This window comes from Pseudophryne corroboree, chromosome 1 (assembly GCF_028390025.1).
Source record: "Pseudophryne corroboree isolate aPseCor3 chromosome 1, aPseCor3.hap2, whole genome shotgun sequence".
Lineage (NCBI taxonomy): Eukaryota > Metazoa > Chordata > Amphibia > Anura > Myobatrachidae > Pseudophryne > Pseudophryne corroboree.
In genome coordinates, this window is record NC_086444.1 from 779,014,825 (window position 1) to 779,031,767 (window position 16,943).

Sequence of the window (16,943 nt, forward strand, 5' to 3'; positions counted from 1 at the left end):
CCTCACAATATTGTTTTTAGGCCAAAAGGTTGCACCAAGGTTGCTGGATGGCTAAGCTAAGCGACACAAGTGGGCGGCACAAACACCTGGCCCATCTAGGAGTGGCACTGTAGTGGAAGACAGGATGGCAGTTTTAAAAATTAGGCCCCAAAGAGCACATAATGCAAAGAAAAAAGAGGTGCACCAAGGTCGCTGGATGACTAAGCTAACTGACACAAGTAGGCGGCAAAAACACCTGGCCCATCTAGGAGTGGCACTGCAGTGGCAGACAGGATGGCAGTTTTAAAAACTAGGCCCCAAAGAGCACATAGTGCAAAGAAAAAAAAGAGGTGCAAGATGGAATTATCCTTGGGCCAACCCAACCACCCTTATGTTGTATAAACAGGACATGCACACTTTAAGAAACCAATCATTTCAGCGACAGGGTCTGCCACATGGCTGTGGCTGAAATGATTGGTTTGTTTGGACCCCCACAAAAAAAAGAAGCAATTAATCCCCCCACCAAAATAGAAGCAATTAATCTCTCCTTGCACAAACTAGCTCTACAGAGGCAAGATGTCGTCCTCATCCTCATCCTCCGATTCCTCACCCCTTTCAGTGTGTACATCCTAATCTTCACAGAGTATTTATTCGTCCCCAATGGAACCCACCATTACAGATCCCTGTGTACTTTCTGGAAGCAATTACTGGTAAAGGTCTTCCTGGAGGAATTTATAATTCATTTTTAATAACATCATCTTCTCCACATTTTGTAGAAGTAACCTCCTATGCCGATCACTGATAAGGTTACCGGCTGCACTAAACATTCTTTCGGAGTACATACTGGAGGGGTGGTAAGTTAGGTAAAATAAAGCCAGTTGGTGCAAGGGCCTTCAAATTGCCTCCTTTTCCTATCAGTATACATACGGACTGTCTGACATGCCTACTTGGATGGTGTCACTGATATAATCCTCCACCATTCTTTCAATAGTGAAAGCATCATATGCTGTGACAATAGACATGCCAGTAATTGTTGGCAGCTCCTTCAGTCCGGACCAGATGTCAACACTTGCTACTGACTGCCCACATCACTGCCGGTGGGTGGGCTAGGAAATTTTATCCTTTTCCTCGAAGTCCCAGTTGTGGGAGAAAATGAAGGAGGAGCTGTTGATAGGTCACATTCCACTTGAGTTGACATTTTTCTCACCAGCAGGTCTAAACCTAGGATTAAGCACGGTGGCCAAAATGTAGTGCTCTGATTTCAACAGATTGACCACCCTTGAATCCTGGCAAAGCAAATGAAGGGCTCCTTCCACAATTCCCACATACTTAGCGGAATCGCTCCATCTTAGCTCCTCCATCAATTTCTCCAGCTGCTTCTGCAAAATCCTGATGAGGGGAATGACCTTACTCAAGCTGGCTGTGTCTGAACTGACTTCCCATGGAGCAAATTTGAAGGGTTGGAGAACCTTGCACAAGACGGAAATCATTCTCCACTGCACTTGAGTCAGGTGCATTCCCCCTCCTTTGCCTATATCATAGGTGGATATATAGGCTTGAATGGCCTTTTGCTGCTCCTCCATCCTCTGAAGCATATAATAGGATTTTTATTACCTACCGGTAAATCCTTTTCTCGCAGTCCGTAGAGGATGCTGGGGTTCCATTTAGTACCATGAGGTATAGATGGGTCCCTTGGGAGGCATGGGCACTTTAAGAGTTTAATAGTGTGGGCTGGCTCCTCCCTCTATGCCCCTCTTACCAGACTCAGTCAAGAAACTGTGCCCGAGGAGATGAACATACTTTTAGAGAAGGTAATACACAGATAGTGGTGAGAATCACACCAGTTCACACCGAATTGAAAAACCATGCTGACCAGCATGCAACATGAAGAAACCATGCCAACCAGCATGCAACATGAAGAAATCATGCTAACCCGCATGAAACATGAAGAAACCATGCCAACCAGCATGGAACATGAAGAAACCATGCCAACCAGCATGAAACATGAAGAAACGATGTTAACCAGCATGCAACTAACCAGCAGGAACTAGAAAAAACCCTGCTAACCAGCATGAAATAGGAACAGCAACAGCTGAACCAATACTTAATCAAGCAACAATGCATGAAAACAAAGCACTGGGTGGGCGCCCAGCATCCTCTACGGATTACGAGAAAAGGATTTACCGGTAGGTAATTAAAATCCTATTTTCTCTTACATCCTAGAGGATGCTGGGGTTCTATTTAGTACCATGGGGATGTACCAAAGTTCCCAGTACGGGAGGGAGAGTGCTAAGGCTCCTGCAGAACAGATTGACCGAACTTTAGATCATCAGAGGCCAAAGTATCGAACTTGTAGAACTTAGCAAACGTGTTCGACCCTGACTAAATAGCTGCAAAGCAGTAAAGCCGAGACACCCCGAGCAGCCGCCCAGGAAGAACCCACTTTACGAGTAGAGTGGGCCTTAACAGATTTTTTTGACATGGCAAGCCAGCCATAGACTAAGCATGCTGGATAGTAAACCTGATCCAGCGAGAAATTGTCTGCTTAGGAGCAGGACATACAACTTTGTTTGGATCATAAAGGACAAACAGAGCGTCCGACTTTCTGTGACGAGAAGTTCTATTCACATATTTATTCAAAGCCCTCACAACATCCAAGGACTTTGAGGTTATCGAGGTGTAAGTAGCCAGTGGCACCACAATAGGTTGGTTGATATGAAAAGCCGACACAACCTATGGAAGAAATTGCTGACACGTTCTTAGCTCAGCTCTATCCTCTTGGAATATCAAGTAGGGGCTCTTGTGCGACAATGCCCCCAATCCTGGCACACGCCAATGCCAACAGTGTGACAGCCTTCCAAGTAGGAAACTTGATGTCCACCTCCTGCAAAGGCTCGAATAAATCCAATTGCAGGAACTGCAACTCCACATTAAGATCCCAAGGTGCCATAAGAGGCAAAAAGGGTGGTTGGATGTGCAGAACTCATTTCAAGAAAGTCTGAGCCTCAGGGAGGGCAGACAATTGTTTCTGGAAGAAAATGGACAAGGCCGAAATCTGGACTTTCACGGAGCCCAAGCAAAGGTCTACATCCACACCTGCTTGCAGAAAGAGGAGAAAACGTCCTAGATGAAACTCCAAAGTAGGAAACTTCTTGGATTCACACCAAGACACATACTTTTTACAAAATCCGATGGTAATGTTTTGACGTTACTCCTTTTCTAGCCTGTAGAAATGACCTTTTTTGTAATGCCTTTCCGAGCTAAGATCTGGCGCTTACCTTCCATGCCGTCAAACGTAGCCTCGGAAAGTCTTGATAAGCAAACGGCCCCTGTTGAAGAAGGTCCTCGCGAAGAGGAAGAGGCCTCGGATCCTCCAAGAACAATCCAGAAGATCTACGTACCAAGCCCTTCTTGGCCAGTCCGGAGCAAAGAGGAGCACCTGAACTCTTGTTCCTTTTATTAGTTTGATAATCCTTGGGATGAGTGGAAGTGGAGGGAACACATACACCGACTGGGACACCCACGGAGTTACCAGGGCATCCACCGCCACTACTAGTGTGCCTCTCGATCTGGAACAGTACCTTTGAAGCTTCTTGTTGAGGCGAGAGGCCATCATGTCTATCTGAGGTACACCCCATCGGCTTGTTACCTCTGCAAATACCTCCAGATAGAGGCCCCATTCTCCTGGATGGAGATCGCGTCTGCTGAGGAAGTCTGCTTCCCCGCCGTCCACTCCCGGAATGAAGATTGCTGACAGCACCAGCGCATGTCATTCTGCCCCGGGTAGGATACTCCTTACCTCAGAAAGTGCAGCTCTGGTCTTTGTTCTGCCTTGCCTGTTGATGTAGGGCACTGCCGTGACGTTGTCCGACTGAACTTGAATGGATTGATCTTTCAGAAGAAGTGCTGCTTGTAGAAGGCCGTTGTATATGGCCCTTAGTTCTAGAATGTTTACCGAAAGGAGAGCTTCCTGACTTGAGCACTTTCCTTGGAAGTCTTCCCCTTGGGTGACTGCTCCCCAACCTGTGAGACTTGCATCCGTGGTTAGAAGGATCCAAATCTGAATTCCGAACCTGCAGCTCTCGAGTATGTGAGAAGTTTGCAGCCAACAGAGGAGTGAATTTCTGGATTTTGGTGACAGGCGTATCAACTGGTGCATGTGAAGATGTGATCCCGACAATTTGTCCAGGAGAGCCAGTTGGAAGAATCGTGCACGCAATCTTCCGTACTGTAGAGCCTCGTAGGAGGCTACCATCTCTCCCAGAAGGTGAATGCACTGACAAACTGATACCCGGGCTGGCTTTAGGACATCCTGGACCATTGATTGGATCACCAACGCTTTCTGTCGGCTCCAAATGTGACCTTGGAAGGTTCAAGATCCACCCAAGATCCTGGAGTAGGCGAGTTGAGAGAGCAATACTCAGTAACAGCCTCTCCCTGGAAGATGCTTTTATCAGCAGATCGTCCAGATATGGAATCATGTTCCTGTCTGCGGAGGAGTAGCATCATCTCTGCCATGACCTTGGGGAACACCCTTCGTGCTGTGGAGAGGCCAAATGGCAGTAACTGGAACTGATAGTGACAGTCCAGCAGCTCAAATCTTAGAGAAGCCTGGTGAGGCGGCCATATCGGAATGTGAAGGTATGCATCCTTAATATCCTCGATACTAGGAATTTCCCCTCCATTAGACCTGAGATCACCGCTATAAGAGACTCCATCTTGAATTTGAATTCCCTCAAGTAGGGGTTCAATGATTTTAGGTTTAATATTGGCCTTACCGAACCGTCCAGTTTCGGTACCACAAGCAGGTTTGAGTAATAACCCTTGTTTTGTAAGTGAGGTGGAACTGGAACAATGACACTTGTTTGGCAAATGTTTGAATAGCTTCCAGCAGTAGTATAATTTCTGTCCGAGAAGCTAGTAATAATCTGTGAGGTGGGAGTACTAGAAACTCCAGTCTGCACCCCTGGGCAACCTAACTATTTCCAGGGGTCTAGGCAGGATATCGCCCAGATGTTTAACTGAAATCTCTTTAGTCTCACTCCCACCTGCCTGATCCCCAGGCAGTGAGGTCCACCAAAAAACCGAAAGGTTTGAGAAGGCAGAATCTGAAATCCGTCCCTGGGAACCTGGTTGTGCAGGTTTACTGGATTTTCCCCAACGTTCTCTAAAGGAAGTGGAGGAACCCTTGGACTCATGTTTAAACCTTGCGGTTCGAAGGGATTGCAGTGTAGGTGTAGGATATAATTTCCTGGTCTGTGCAGCTACGGAAGGAAGATATGTCGACTTATCCGCAGTTGCCATGGACATTCACATATCCAGTGCATCCCAACAGGGCCTCACCTATGAAGGCCGGACCCACCATACCTTTCTTGGATTCTGTATCTGCAGTCTAATGGTGTAGCCACCGTCCCCTGCTTGTCTAAACTGCCAGAGCAGTGGCCCCTGCTTTATGCAGGGCAATCTCCTTCATGGCCTTCTGCCGTGAAGCCTATAGAATCCTGTAAGTGACATAGAAACAAGCAAATGTCACTCCTATACATAGAATCTAAATCATCAAGTAAGGAGCATGACCACGTAACTATAGCCCCAGAGATCTACGCAAGCGAGGGTCTCTGAGCCACCCCTGTAGTAGTCACAGTATTAGACAGTAGTCTCAATCTGCGATCAGCCGAATCCTTTATGGAGGTTGTACAAGGGACAGGTAACACAACCTTCTTTGACAATTTAGACACTCTTTAGGGATGTGAATTATATCTCTGGGTGTACTCAGGTTGTCCCAAATAAGGAGTGTAATGCCCCAAATAGTGGGAAGGCTATTACTCATCCCTAATAGCCTCAAACTATATGTTGTACCCCTCATATGTCAGTTATGGCAAGTGTACATTTTTTAGGTTACGTAGTTGGGGTGAGAGGCACAGCTGTGAGATTTGATTCCCCAGAATTCACAAAACTGTGGCTTCTTCCCAGTATGGGACATATTTGAAGAAATATATGTTAAAGTACACCTTATGGAGGCCAGGGTGATCTTCCACCGAAACCTGAGAATTTATATAGTTTTGAGCATGGTATAGACTCCCCAGGAGAAGATATACATTCTGCAGTACAGGACAAAGTCCCTCAAATATGGTACAGTGGGTTACACACACACAGCAAAATTTCAGTACAATTTCCCCCTCAGAATACCTTCAGAGAGTCACAGAGTGCAAGGAGCCAGCCACACCGCGCCCTTATAGCCATTTAAAATGATAAAAAAAACCTCTGACTAGCTGAACCTTAACAGGTAAGCTAGTATCGAATTACACTTCCCCGTATGTATAGCACAGTTTACTTATGTGGAGGGGAGCGTTCCCTGCCAATGCTCTGTCGATGAACTGCAAGGAGAAGATGGCACTGGTGAATGCTGAATCCACTCTGAGGAGAAGCCCAACCACCTGTAATGGCGCGTCTTCCCGCACTGATTGTATTATACTGGCCTGAGTTATTTTGTTGCTAACAGTGGGATTAGCCCCTGTTAGCAGTGCTGACCAGTGTAGGGTGATTGCGCTGGCCAAGCACGCCCCTCACAGCACCGTACACAGTGTGCCGCTGAGCCATCCGGAGCGCAGTCTGTTAGAGCTGCGCTCCCACCCTTGTGCCACCATTCCCGCCGGTGACCTCTCCCCGGGCCGCTGGCGCTGTACTCGCCACTTTTCTTTCTTCTGGCTCTGTTAGGGGGTGGCAGCCGTGCTGCGGGAGTGAGCTGTCGCCTCGTGGACTAGCGATCAGCACCCTCAGGAGCTCAGTGTCCTGTCAGTGGAGATAGAGAACCATTAACTTCTAGAGTTGGTTCCTACTCCCCCCTAAGTCCCACGAAGCAGGTAGGCTGTTGCCAGCAGCCTGCCTGTACCTAACTAAACTAAAAAAATAATAAAACAAGAAAAACTCCTAAGAGCTCCCCTAGCTGTGACTGGCTCCTCCGGGCACATTTTCCAAACTGACTCTGGCAGGAGGGACATAGAGGGAGGAGTCAGCCCACACTATTAAACTCTTAAAGTACCCATGGCTCCCAGGGGACCCGTCTATACCCTATGGTACTAAATGGAGCCCCAGCATCCTCTAGGACGTAAGAGAAAAAGTGTTGAGTTACACCTCATTACCACCTCTTGCTTCAGGTAATGGCAGGGCAGGTTCAGGAGTGTTTGATGGCGCCCCAGTCTTCGGCAAGCAGTGATTGAATGTAGAAAGTGTCCCGCAATTATTCAGGCCACCAACAGCATCTCCTGCGCACCCCTGTAATTTAAAAAAAAATTCTGCACCACAAAATTAATTGTGCAAAACATGGGACGAGCTGAAATTTGCCCAGATGTAATACAGCACAATATTGGTGGCGTTTTCAGATATCACAAATCCCCAGGAGAGTTTAAGTGGGGTAAACCATTGTGCGATGATGTCCCACAGTTTCTGTAAGAGGTTGTCAGCGGAGGGTGCCTCTTACAGAAACCAGTGATACACAGTGTAGCCTGCATAGGTATGAGTTGGCAGCAACAACAGCAGCGGCGGCAGCAGCAGCAGGCGTAATACTCAAGGATCCTCTGGAGGAATCTCGGTTAGGAGAGGATTCGTCAGTCATTCCAGTGACATGGCCTTCAGCACTACTTAAGTTTCTGACTGAGGAGGAAATGGACATTGAGGGAGTTAGTGGTGTGGCTTGCAGGAGCTTGGGTACAAAAGGAAGAAGGGATTTAGGTGTCAGTGGACTGCTTACGCTCTTACCCAAAGTTTCTGAACTTGACAATGACTTCTGAGGATTGCGCTGCAGGTCTCGTATAAGGGAAGATGTTCCCAGGTGGTTAACGTCATTACCCCTACTTATTATGGATTGACAAAGGCAACACACGGCTTGACACCTGTTGTCCGGATTTGTGGAGAAACAATTCCACACAAAAGAGGTGGCTTTTTTGGTATTTTGCTCAGGCATGACAATGGGCTTTCTCATCCCTTGGACAATAATTGTCTCAACTTGTGCCTTATTCAAACAAACCACATCACTATCAGAATCCTCATTGTCAACTTCCTCCTTAGCGCCAGCCACACCAATATCCTCCTCATCCTTTTGTACATCTACAGTGACATCCTCAATCTCAAAATCAGCAACTGGATTGGCGGTGCTCCTCTTAGCACTTGCAGGGGGTGTGCACATGGTGGTAGGAGCCTCCTGTTTCCAAACAGACTTGGGAAGGTCAGGCCTAGACATTGCAACCGCGGACACACTTGGACTCTCCTTGGGGATTTGTGATATCTCTAAAGGCCCATTTGTTTTTTCCTGTGCATTAACAAGCTTAATGTTTTAAATTTTTCGAGAGGGAGGAGGGCTTCCATCCTCATGAGAAGCTGAGCCACCAGTCATGAACATAGACCAAGGCCTAAGCCTTTCCTTGTCACTTCTTGTCATAAATGGCACATTGCCAATTTTACATTTCTCATCAGATAATTTCTTTTTTTCTGATTATTAATTTCTGCTTCTTGGATTTCACATTCATGGGGGTAAATTTACTAAGGTGGGAGTTTTTTTTAGAACTGGTGATGTTGCCCATAGCAACCAATCAGATTCTACTTAACATTTGTCTTGCTGCTTCTAGAAGATAATAGATACAATCTGATTGGTTGCTATGGGCAACATCACCAGTTCTAAAAAAACTCCCACCTTAGTAAATTTACCCCATGGAATTGCATCGTCAATGTCATGACCGGTGGCTTCAGCACTAGTACTAGGAACTGAAAGTGGTTCCTGGTCTTCCACTATTTTTTCCTCCAAATTGTTGTTTCACAGGACAGCGCCCTTTATTATTATAGCACACAAAACAGTGCCCATTTATTTTCACAGCACCCCTGTATTCTTAAAGCCTACAGGACCAGTGTGCTTTTATTTTAACAGCAGCACCCCTGAATTATTACACTATACAAGTCTGGGCCAGCACCCCTGTATTTTCACAGTATACAGGACCAGTGTGCTTTTAGTTTAACAACTGCACCCCTGAATTATTACAGCATACAAGACTGGGCCAGCACCCCTGTATATTCACAGCATGCAGGATCAGTGTGCTTTTATTTTAACAACTGCATCCCTGAATTTTTACAGCATACAGGGCTAGTGTGCTTTTATTTCAACAACTGCACCCCTGAATTTTTACAGTGTACAGGGCCAGTGTGCTTTTATATTAACTGCACCCCTGAATTTTTACAGCATACAGAGCCAGTGTGCTTTTATTTTAACAACTGCACCCCTGAATTTTTACGGCATACAGGACCAGTGTGCTTTTATTTTAACAGAAGCACCCCTGAAATTTTACAGCATAAAAGACTGGGCCAGCACCCCTGTATTTTTACAGCATACAGGACCAGTGTGCTTTTATTTTAACAACTGCACCCATGAATTTTTACAGAATACATGGCCAGTGTGCTTTTATTTTATCAACTGCATCCCTGAATTTTTACAGAGTACAGGGCCAGTGTGCTTTTATTTTAACAACTGCACCCCTGAATTTTGACAGCATACAGGGCTAGTGTGCTTTTATTTTAACAACTGCACCCCAGAATTTTCACAGCATACAGGACCAGTGTGCTTTTATTTTAACAGAAGCACCCCTGAATTTTTACAGCATACAAGATTGGGCCAGCACCCCTGTATTTTCACAGCATACAGGAACAGTGTGCTTTTATTTTAACAACGGCAACCCTGAATTTTTACAGCATACAGGAGGACAGTGCCCCTGCTACCTATACAACACAGTGAAAGCCAGGACAGCAACAACACCCATGTACAGCTGCAGGACCCCTAACAGCACATGAAACACCAGCGAGAGCCAGGACAGCACCCCTAACAGCACAGGTACATCACAGTGACAGGAGCAGCACCCCTACAGAGAACACACCAACCCCACTTAATGCCACCACCCACAGAGTGACAGAGCTCTGTCTCCCTCACTCTCCAAGTCCAGAGTGAAAATGGTGGTGATGCGCGGCTGTTTATATGGAATCCAAAACCCGCGAGAATCCAACAGTGGGAGGATGATGTTTTGCCTTGTTCTGGTTTCCGAGTCTGGCCAGAAGTCCCGAGCCGGGCTCGGATTCCAGCTCGGAACGTGAAGTTCCCAGAGAACCGAACCCGCTCATCTATAGGTATAACAGCTAAAGCGACTGGATTTTATTTAGTGTATAGTAACAATTACAGTAAATATAATGGAGTTCAACATGTTTTCTTAAAGAACTTCATTCAGTAAATTTCATGCAGGATTTCAAGCAAATAAAAATGGAAGACTCCACTGAAACAAAGTAGTGTCTCTGCTGGCAATGGGCTCAGAATAACACAATGTTCCGAATCCTGAAACAAGTAAGAAGGAAAAATTGTAAAGTCTAAATATTAAGAATAATATTAGAATGTATTTATACAGCACGAGAATACTCTGGGTGCTTAACAATTGTGAATGAAAATATTAAAACAAGAGTTAAGTCTGCCCTGCTCATAGGCAATTAGTCTATATTATTATTATTATTATTATTATTAGAATTATAATATGGCACCATGCAGGTCTTGCAGCACCAGATGTACTTTTTCAAAATTACCTCCGGGAGATTTGCACAGAGGGAAATCCAGGGGGTAAATGTATCATGTGTCGGTATGAGGGAGAAGCAGTATCAGCACATAGTATGTGCACGGATACCGCTTTTCCCCCATGCAAGACACTGGTGGTCCTGGCTCAGTGACAGAGGCTCTATGAGCCCCTTTCCATATCGGCACTGCTATATAAAAGATAGGTGGCTGATATGAGGGGGCAATATATGAACAGTCAGCATCGCTGACCGTTCCAACACCTGCAGCTGTTGATTTCAACAGATGAAGGTGGCGATACCCATACACCACAGCAGGGACAGAGCTGTCACTGGCTATGGTTGGTGCCGGTGCAGGCAGCAAGATAGCACGAATGCGCAGAGGAGCCAGCCGGGAAGGAGACACAGCACATCAGCACTGAGCTGATGTGCTGTGTGCTCAGGGGGGCATTGCTGGATGGGGGGGCAACAAGATGTTTGTACATCTTGTCATTGACCCTTCCTGCTTTGCCTCAGTAATAAGGCGAAGGAGGAAGAGTTATAGCAGCACGATCCATGCCACTATAATACATTTACCCCCAGGTGAGAAGAACAAAGGGCAAGGTGCCATGAATCTTGTTATTATGGCCCCATGATGTAATGCATTTCCATGATGACAGTTCCAGGATGACATGATTCAGAGCAAATTGCTGGGGAAGTGGCCGGGATATGGGAGTATTACATCCCCAAAAATTGGTTGATAGTAGGCAAGGATGCTTTAGAATATACTGTATGCACAGTAAAACGGAAAAAAAAAACCCCCTCTAAATATCCCTAATATGATGAGAATAGGGGGTAATTCTGAGTTGATCGCAGCAGGAACTTTGTTAGCAGTTGGGCAAAACCATGTGCACTGCAGGGGAGGCAGATATAACATGTGCAGAGAGAGTTAGATTTGGGTGTGGTGTGTTTAATCTGCAATCTAAATTGCAGTGTAAAAATAAAGCAGCCAGTATTTACCCTGCACAGAAATAAAATAACCCACCCAAATCTAACTCTCTCTGCACATGTTATATCTGCCCCCCCCCTGCAGTGCACATGGTTTTGGCCAACGGCTAAAAAATTTCCTGCTGCGATCAACTTGGAATTACCCCCATAGTTCTGTCGGTAAGTGGGGGATAGTCGGTTTACACTAGAAAAGAGGCTTCTAAGAGGAGACATTATTAATATTTTCAATTATATTTAGGGACAATACATGGATCTATCAGGTGAATTGTTTACTGAAAAATCTCTACACAGGACACGCGGACATCCTCTGAGGTTAGAGGAGAGAAAATTTTGTATCCAACAAAGGAAAGGGTTCTTCTCAGTAAGGGCAGTAAGGATTTGGAAATCTCTGCCAGGGAAGGTGGTAATGGTGGACTCAGTCATTAAGTTTAAAAATGGATTAGATAAGTTTCTAAATGAAAAAGATATCTAAGGCTATAGCCTTTATAATTACATTTAAACTCTTAGATACAGCAAGAATTATAGCTGATAGACTAAAAAAAGAAATAATAATATTTCTTCATCTGGGTAATTAATCTGTAAACTACACACAGAATAATGTAAGATTTATAATACAGGTTGAACTCCATGGACAATTTGTCTATTTTCAACCTCATTAACTATGTATCTTTGTTACTATTGACTAAAACTGTACTTTTTGGTTTAACTGGTTGCTAAAATGTGCCTCTAATTTGAATCAGATATTTTCTTACTTTTGTTTCAATGAAATTTAAAACATTTAACATTATTTAAAGAATCCTTCAATGTAAAAAGTTTATACTATACAAACCTTTCATTACTACAGTACTTTCTGGAATATCTATGACAATAGGAGTTATGTAATTAAACAAAAATATGTTAAGTATAAACTGCTTTTTATTCCATAAATACATACCCTTTCCCACTGTGGATCAGGTCAAAGGCATCATTGATTTTATCCAATGGCAATGTATTGCTCACTAAGTGATTAATATTGATTTTTTTATTCAAGTAATCAGTTACCAGCTTGGGGAGATCATCACCAACCCACCCTAGAAAGAAGAACACAAGAACACTATGTTATTTTATTTTTATTAAACACATCTATTCTAGATGATGTCTAGAGGTACCACATTGAAGTTAGCGATCTGCATCAATACATGACAACTAGCTAAAAAAATGTAGAGCTCATACACACACTTCTTTTCTAGCGTGCTTTATTGTGTTAAATGCTATTAACCCCATCACAAATGTTTTCATTTAGACTTCAATTGGATTTACTAAAAAAATGACATTGAAATGCTAGTACACATCTTTATTTTAAAAATGCAGTTTTTGGACACTGTAGAAATAAAAAATATAATTTCAATTAAAAAAATACTGTCCTAAAGACTAATTAGATACCCCACCATTATGTGTATTAATTGAAAGATCTGTCCCAGCACCAGAGATAATATCCCACTGTTGTAGACTATTAATTTACAGGTGACTCTGATGATGGCTATCTCATAAGAGATCAGATCCAACTGGAATAGCGCCATTTTGGAAAACAGAGTAGGGGCCACTGACATTTTTAATAAAGATGATTTTTAAAAAAATGACAGCTGGAGAGAGGAAGGGGAGTTATTGCCAGCAGACTGCGGAGCAGCATGACAGCTGGAGATGGAGAATCTCATTCTCCTTTTATACACAACCAAGGGGGCATGGGATTAGAGGGGCCACCTTGTCCCTGGTCACAGGCAGCTGCAACGCTAGCAGGAGAGTGTTGGGGCATGGGACTAGCGCATGGGATTAGAGGGGCCACCTTGTCCCCGGGCACAGGCAGCTGCAGCGCTGGCAGGAGAGCTCCGGGGAATGGGACTAGAATGTTCATCCTGTCCCCAGATACAGGCAGCTACAGCCAGGGCTGTAACTAGGTGTGTGCACTGTGTGCTTTGCACACAGCACACTTGTGATAGGAGCGCATCACATGCGCCTTGTCCCTGATTGGCCGTCCTACCCTGGGAGTGTGGCAGTGACGTACTGAGCAGGGTGCCATGCGTCAACCCCGGCTGCTTCATTGCAATGTAAAGTCTCCTCCTCCACTCATCGGACAGCCCTGGTGGTCTAGTGTTTTACGCGGCTATAGCCGCGGCTGCTATCTGATCGTGACTGTCAGCTGCAGCCACGGTCATGTGATCTCTATGATGGGGCCTGATTTACAGCCTGCACGACCATTGCTTTGATTTACAGCCTGCGCGACCGGTGCTGGGATAAGCTCAGAGCCGGAGATAAGGGTAAAGGGAGAGGCCGCTGCTGCTCCAGTGCTCTGGGTCTGCCTGTGCTACCGCTTATAACACACTACTATAACAAGGAACGTGAGGCCTGGGGCACAGTGTAATTGGTGAACCCATGTACTCTTCTGTGTAATGTGTACAAAAAATATATAAATGGGGACTATGCCTGCCTAATGTGTAAAAAGGGTAAATGTGCTGCCGTCATGTGTAAAAAGGATGAATGTTCTGCCATAATGTGTAAAAAGGGTGACTGTGCTGCTGTAATGTGTAAAAAGGGTAAATGTGCTGCCGTAATGTGTAAAAAAGGTGACTGTGCTGCTGTAATGTGTAAAAAGGGTGACTGTGCTGCTGTAATGTGTAAAAAGGGGAACTCTGCCTGCTGTAATGTGTAAAAAGAGTGACTGTGCTACCTTAATGTGTAAAAAGGGTGACTGTGTTACCGTAATGTGTAAAAAAGGGTGACTGTGCTGCCGTAATGTGTAAAAAAGGGGACTCTGCCTGCCGTAACGTGTAAACAGGCTGACTCTGCCTGCCGTAATGTGTAAAAAGGGGGACTGCTGCCGTAATGTGTAAAAGGGGACTCTACCTGTAGCAATGTGAAAAATGGGGCTCTACTTGGCGTAATGTGTGACAGGGGCTCTACCTGGCGTAATGTGTGTAAGTGACGCTACTGTGTGGTGTAATTTTAATAATGGAGATAATATGTATTGGTATTATTTTATGTCCATGCCACTTCCTCATGAAGCCATGCCCCTATATGTTTTGGATGTGCTAACCCTGTTTTGTATATGTGGGGGGGGGCGATGATGTTTCTTGCACACAGCGCTAAAATGTCTAGTTACGGCACTGGCTACAGCACTAGTGTAAGAGCTCCTAGCTCTGTGCCTGACCTGAGCACCAGCAACACAACCACCACGGCCATGCAGATGGGGAATCTCCTGACCATGGTCAGCTTCAAAGAGCCCACTCTGGGACAGAAAAGCATCAGGGTAAAGAGGAGGCAGAGAACGACTGGAAATGCCAGAAGATGAGCATGACCAGAGGCGGGGAGGAGCAGTGCCATCTATGGTGACTGGGTTGAGCAGTCATGACCAGGAAAAGTCAGCTTACCATACAGGAAGGGAGAGTCCAGCTATGTATATGGGAGGCACAATGTGTGTGTACAGTATATGAGGGCAAAGTGTATGTATAGGTATAGGGGCACAGTGTATGTATATGTATGGGGGCACAGTGTGTGACAGATTGTCTTGGTTCAAGAGATCCTTCAGAAAATACGATGATCTATGTGTACACACAACTCTGCGCCTTACTATTATCTTTATTTTTAAGACACCAGAAAGTTCCTGCAGCACCATACGCAGATTATACATAGTAACAGTAACTTGACGCATTGCAAAAATAATATAGTGGAACAAGGACACAGGGTTGTGTAGGGCAACGAGTATCCTGTAGGACTTGCAGTAGTAAGCTGCAGGTAGGGAAGGCAGTTTGGCACTCAACAAGCCTGTATACGAAGGTAAGCATACAGAATCAGTCTCTGAATGGAATTTAAAAGAACAGACCTGGAGCACAGCTGGCATGAATAGTGCAATAGGAAGGAGGCCACTGCCAGCAAGAGCTTACATACAAAGGGGATCGCTCACAATAGCACTGGCAGGCAGCTCTAGGCAACCTGTGATGTCACTACTGGCTTATTTAATTGTTGAGCCCATAAAATGCAGAGTACTGCAGGAAATAAGTGTATTGATCCTGTAAGAAACAGTGATCTGTTTACTGCTTATAATGTTAGTGTGAGCAGGTTGTGTGTAATATGGTGTAAAGAGGGCAGTATAGGACAGCCAAATGCCACAGACGTAAAGTAAGATAATGGAATGAGAAGTATCTCCCGATAGCACATATTGAAGTAGAAATGGAAGACTCCAATGAAAGTGATATGGAAAGATTATGAGGTTGAACACACCAATGCACATAAAGATAATTGCCCTGAGAATTAATTATTATTCCACGTGACAATTTGTCCGGGTGTGAATGTGTGACCGAGTGCTATAGTGCTCAATCTGTTTTTATTTGATCTGAAAAATAGTTTTTAAACAGATAAGGAAACGTACAACACAAACCTCTATATGGAGATTCTTTCAATGTACGACCTGGTATGAGCAACATTGGAGGAAATGTAAGTTTATCAGTTGGAGATGTCACGCCAATCACCACAGCGACTCCACTGGCACAGTAAGTGGATTCAAGAGCAGAATTCTGAAAATAGTTTAAAAACAAAATGTTGTTTTATCATAGTATCGTTCTATTTGTAAGATCATTAGTGTAAGGGACAGAGGGCACAGATGTGAAATATTAACAATAAGAGGGCAAGTATGTATTTAGGGAAATGGACCATACCTTTCATTTCTAAATATAATAGTTCTGTTTCACCTATTTTAGCAAGTTCACCTGCATCATAATACAATTTTAACATCAACACATTTTTTTAAAAAGTTCCAACGTAAATAATAACTTTTTACAAAGCTTTGTGATTTCAGAATCATCATTTCTTTATAATCCAAGAGAAGAATGCACAGTACTTTCTGCCAGTGCCGGCACCAGGCACGTTCGAGATGAGCGGCCGTGCAGGGTGCTGGGCTGTAAGAGCGCGCGGCTATTTCAAATGTGGTGCTAGCCGACGGTCAGCCACTCAGAGCTTGCGGACCAGCAGCAGCTGATTGGCTGCCAGACCACGAGCTTTGATTGACTCACGGCTCAGCCCAGCGGAGGCACTGTGGATCAGTCAGTGCCAGGAGGAGAGGACACACTCACAGAGCTGATAGGCAGGCACCAGGGAGAGAGGAGGACAGCGCGTCAACCGGACTTCCTCGTTCCCTGCTGGCAATATGATGCATGTGCATGAACTGTACCTGGCCTGTGCAGTCAGCTCATGAATTTTTGCTGGTGTCAACCACCAGATTACCAAACATCGCCTGACCGGAGCCACCCCCACACCAAATGGATAGTCTCCAGGCAGAGGAGGAGAAACAGGTGAGGAGAGAATCTCCCTTCAGCATATACAACACTGAACCGCCGGCGCAGTGCAGGATCCTGTAT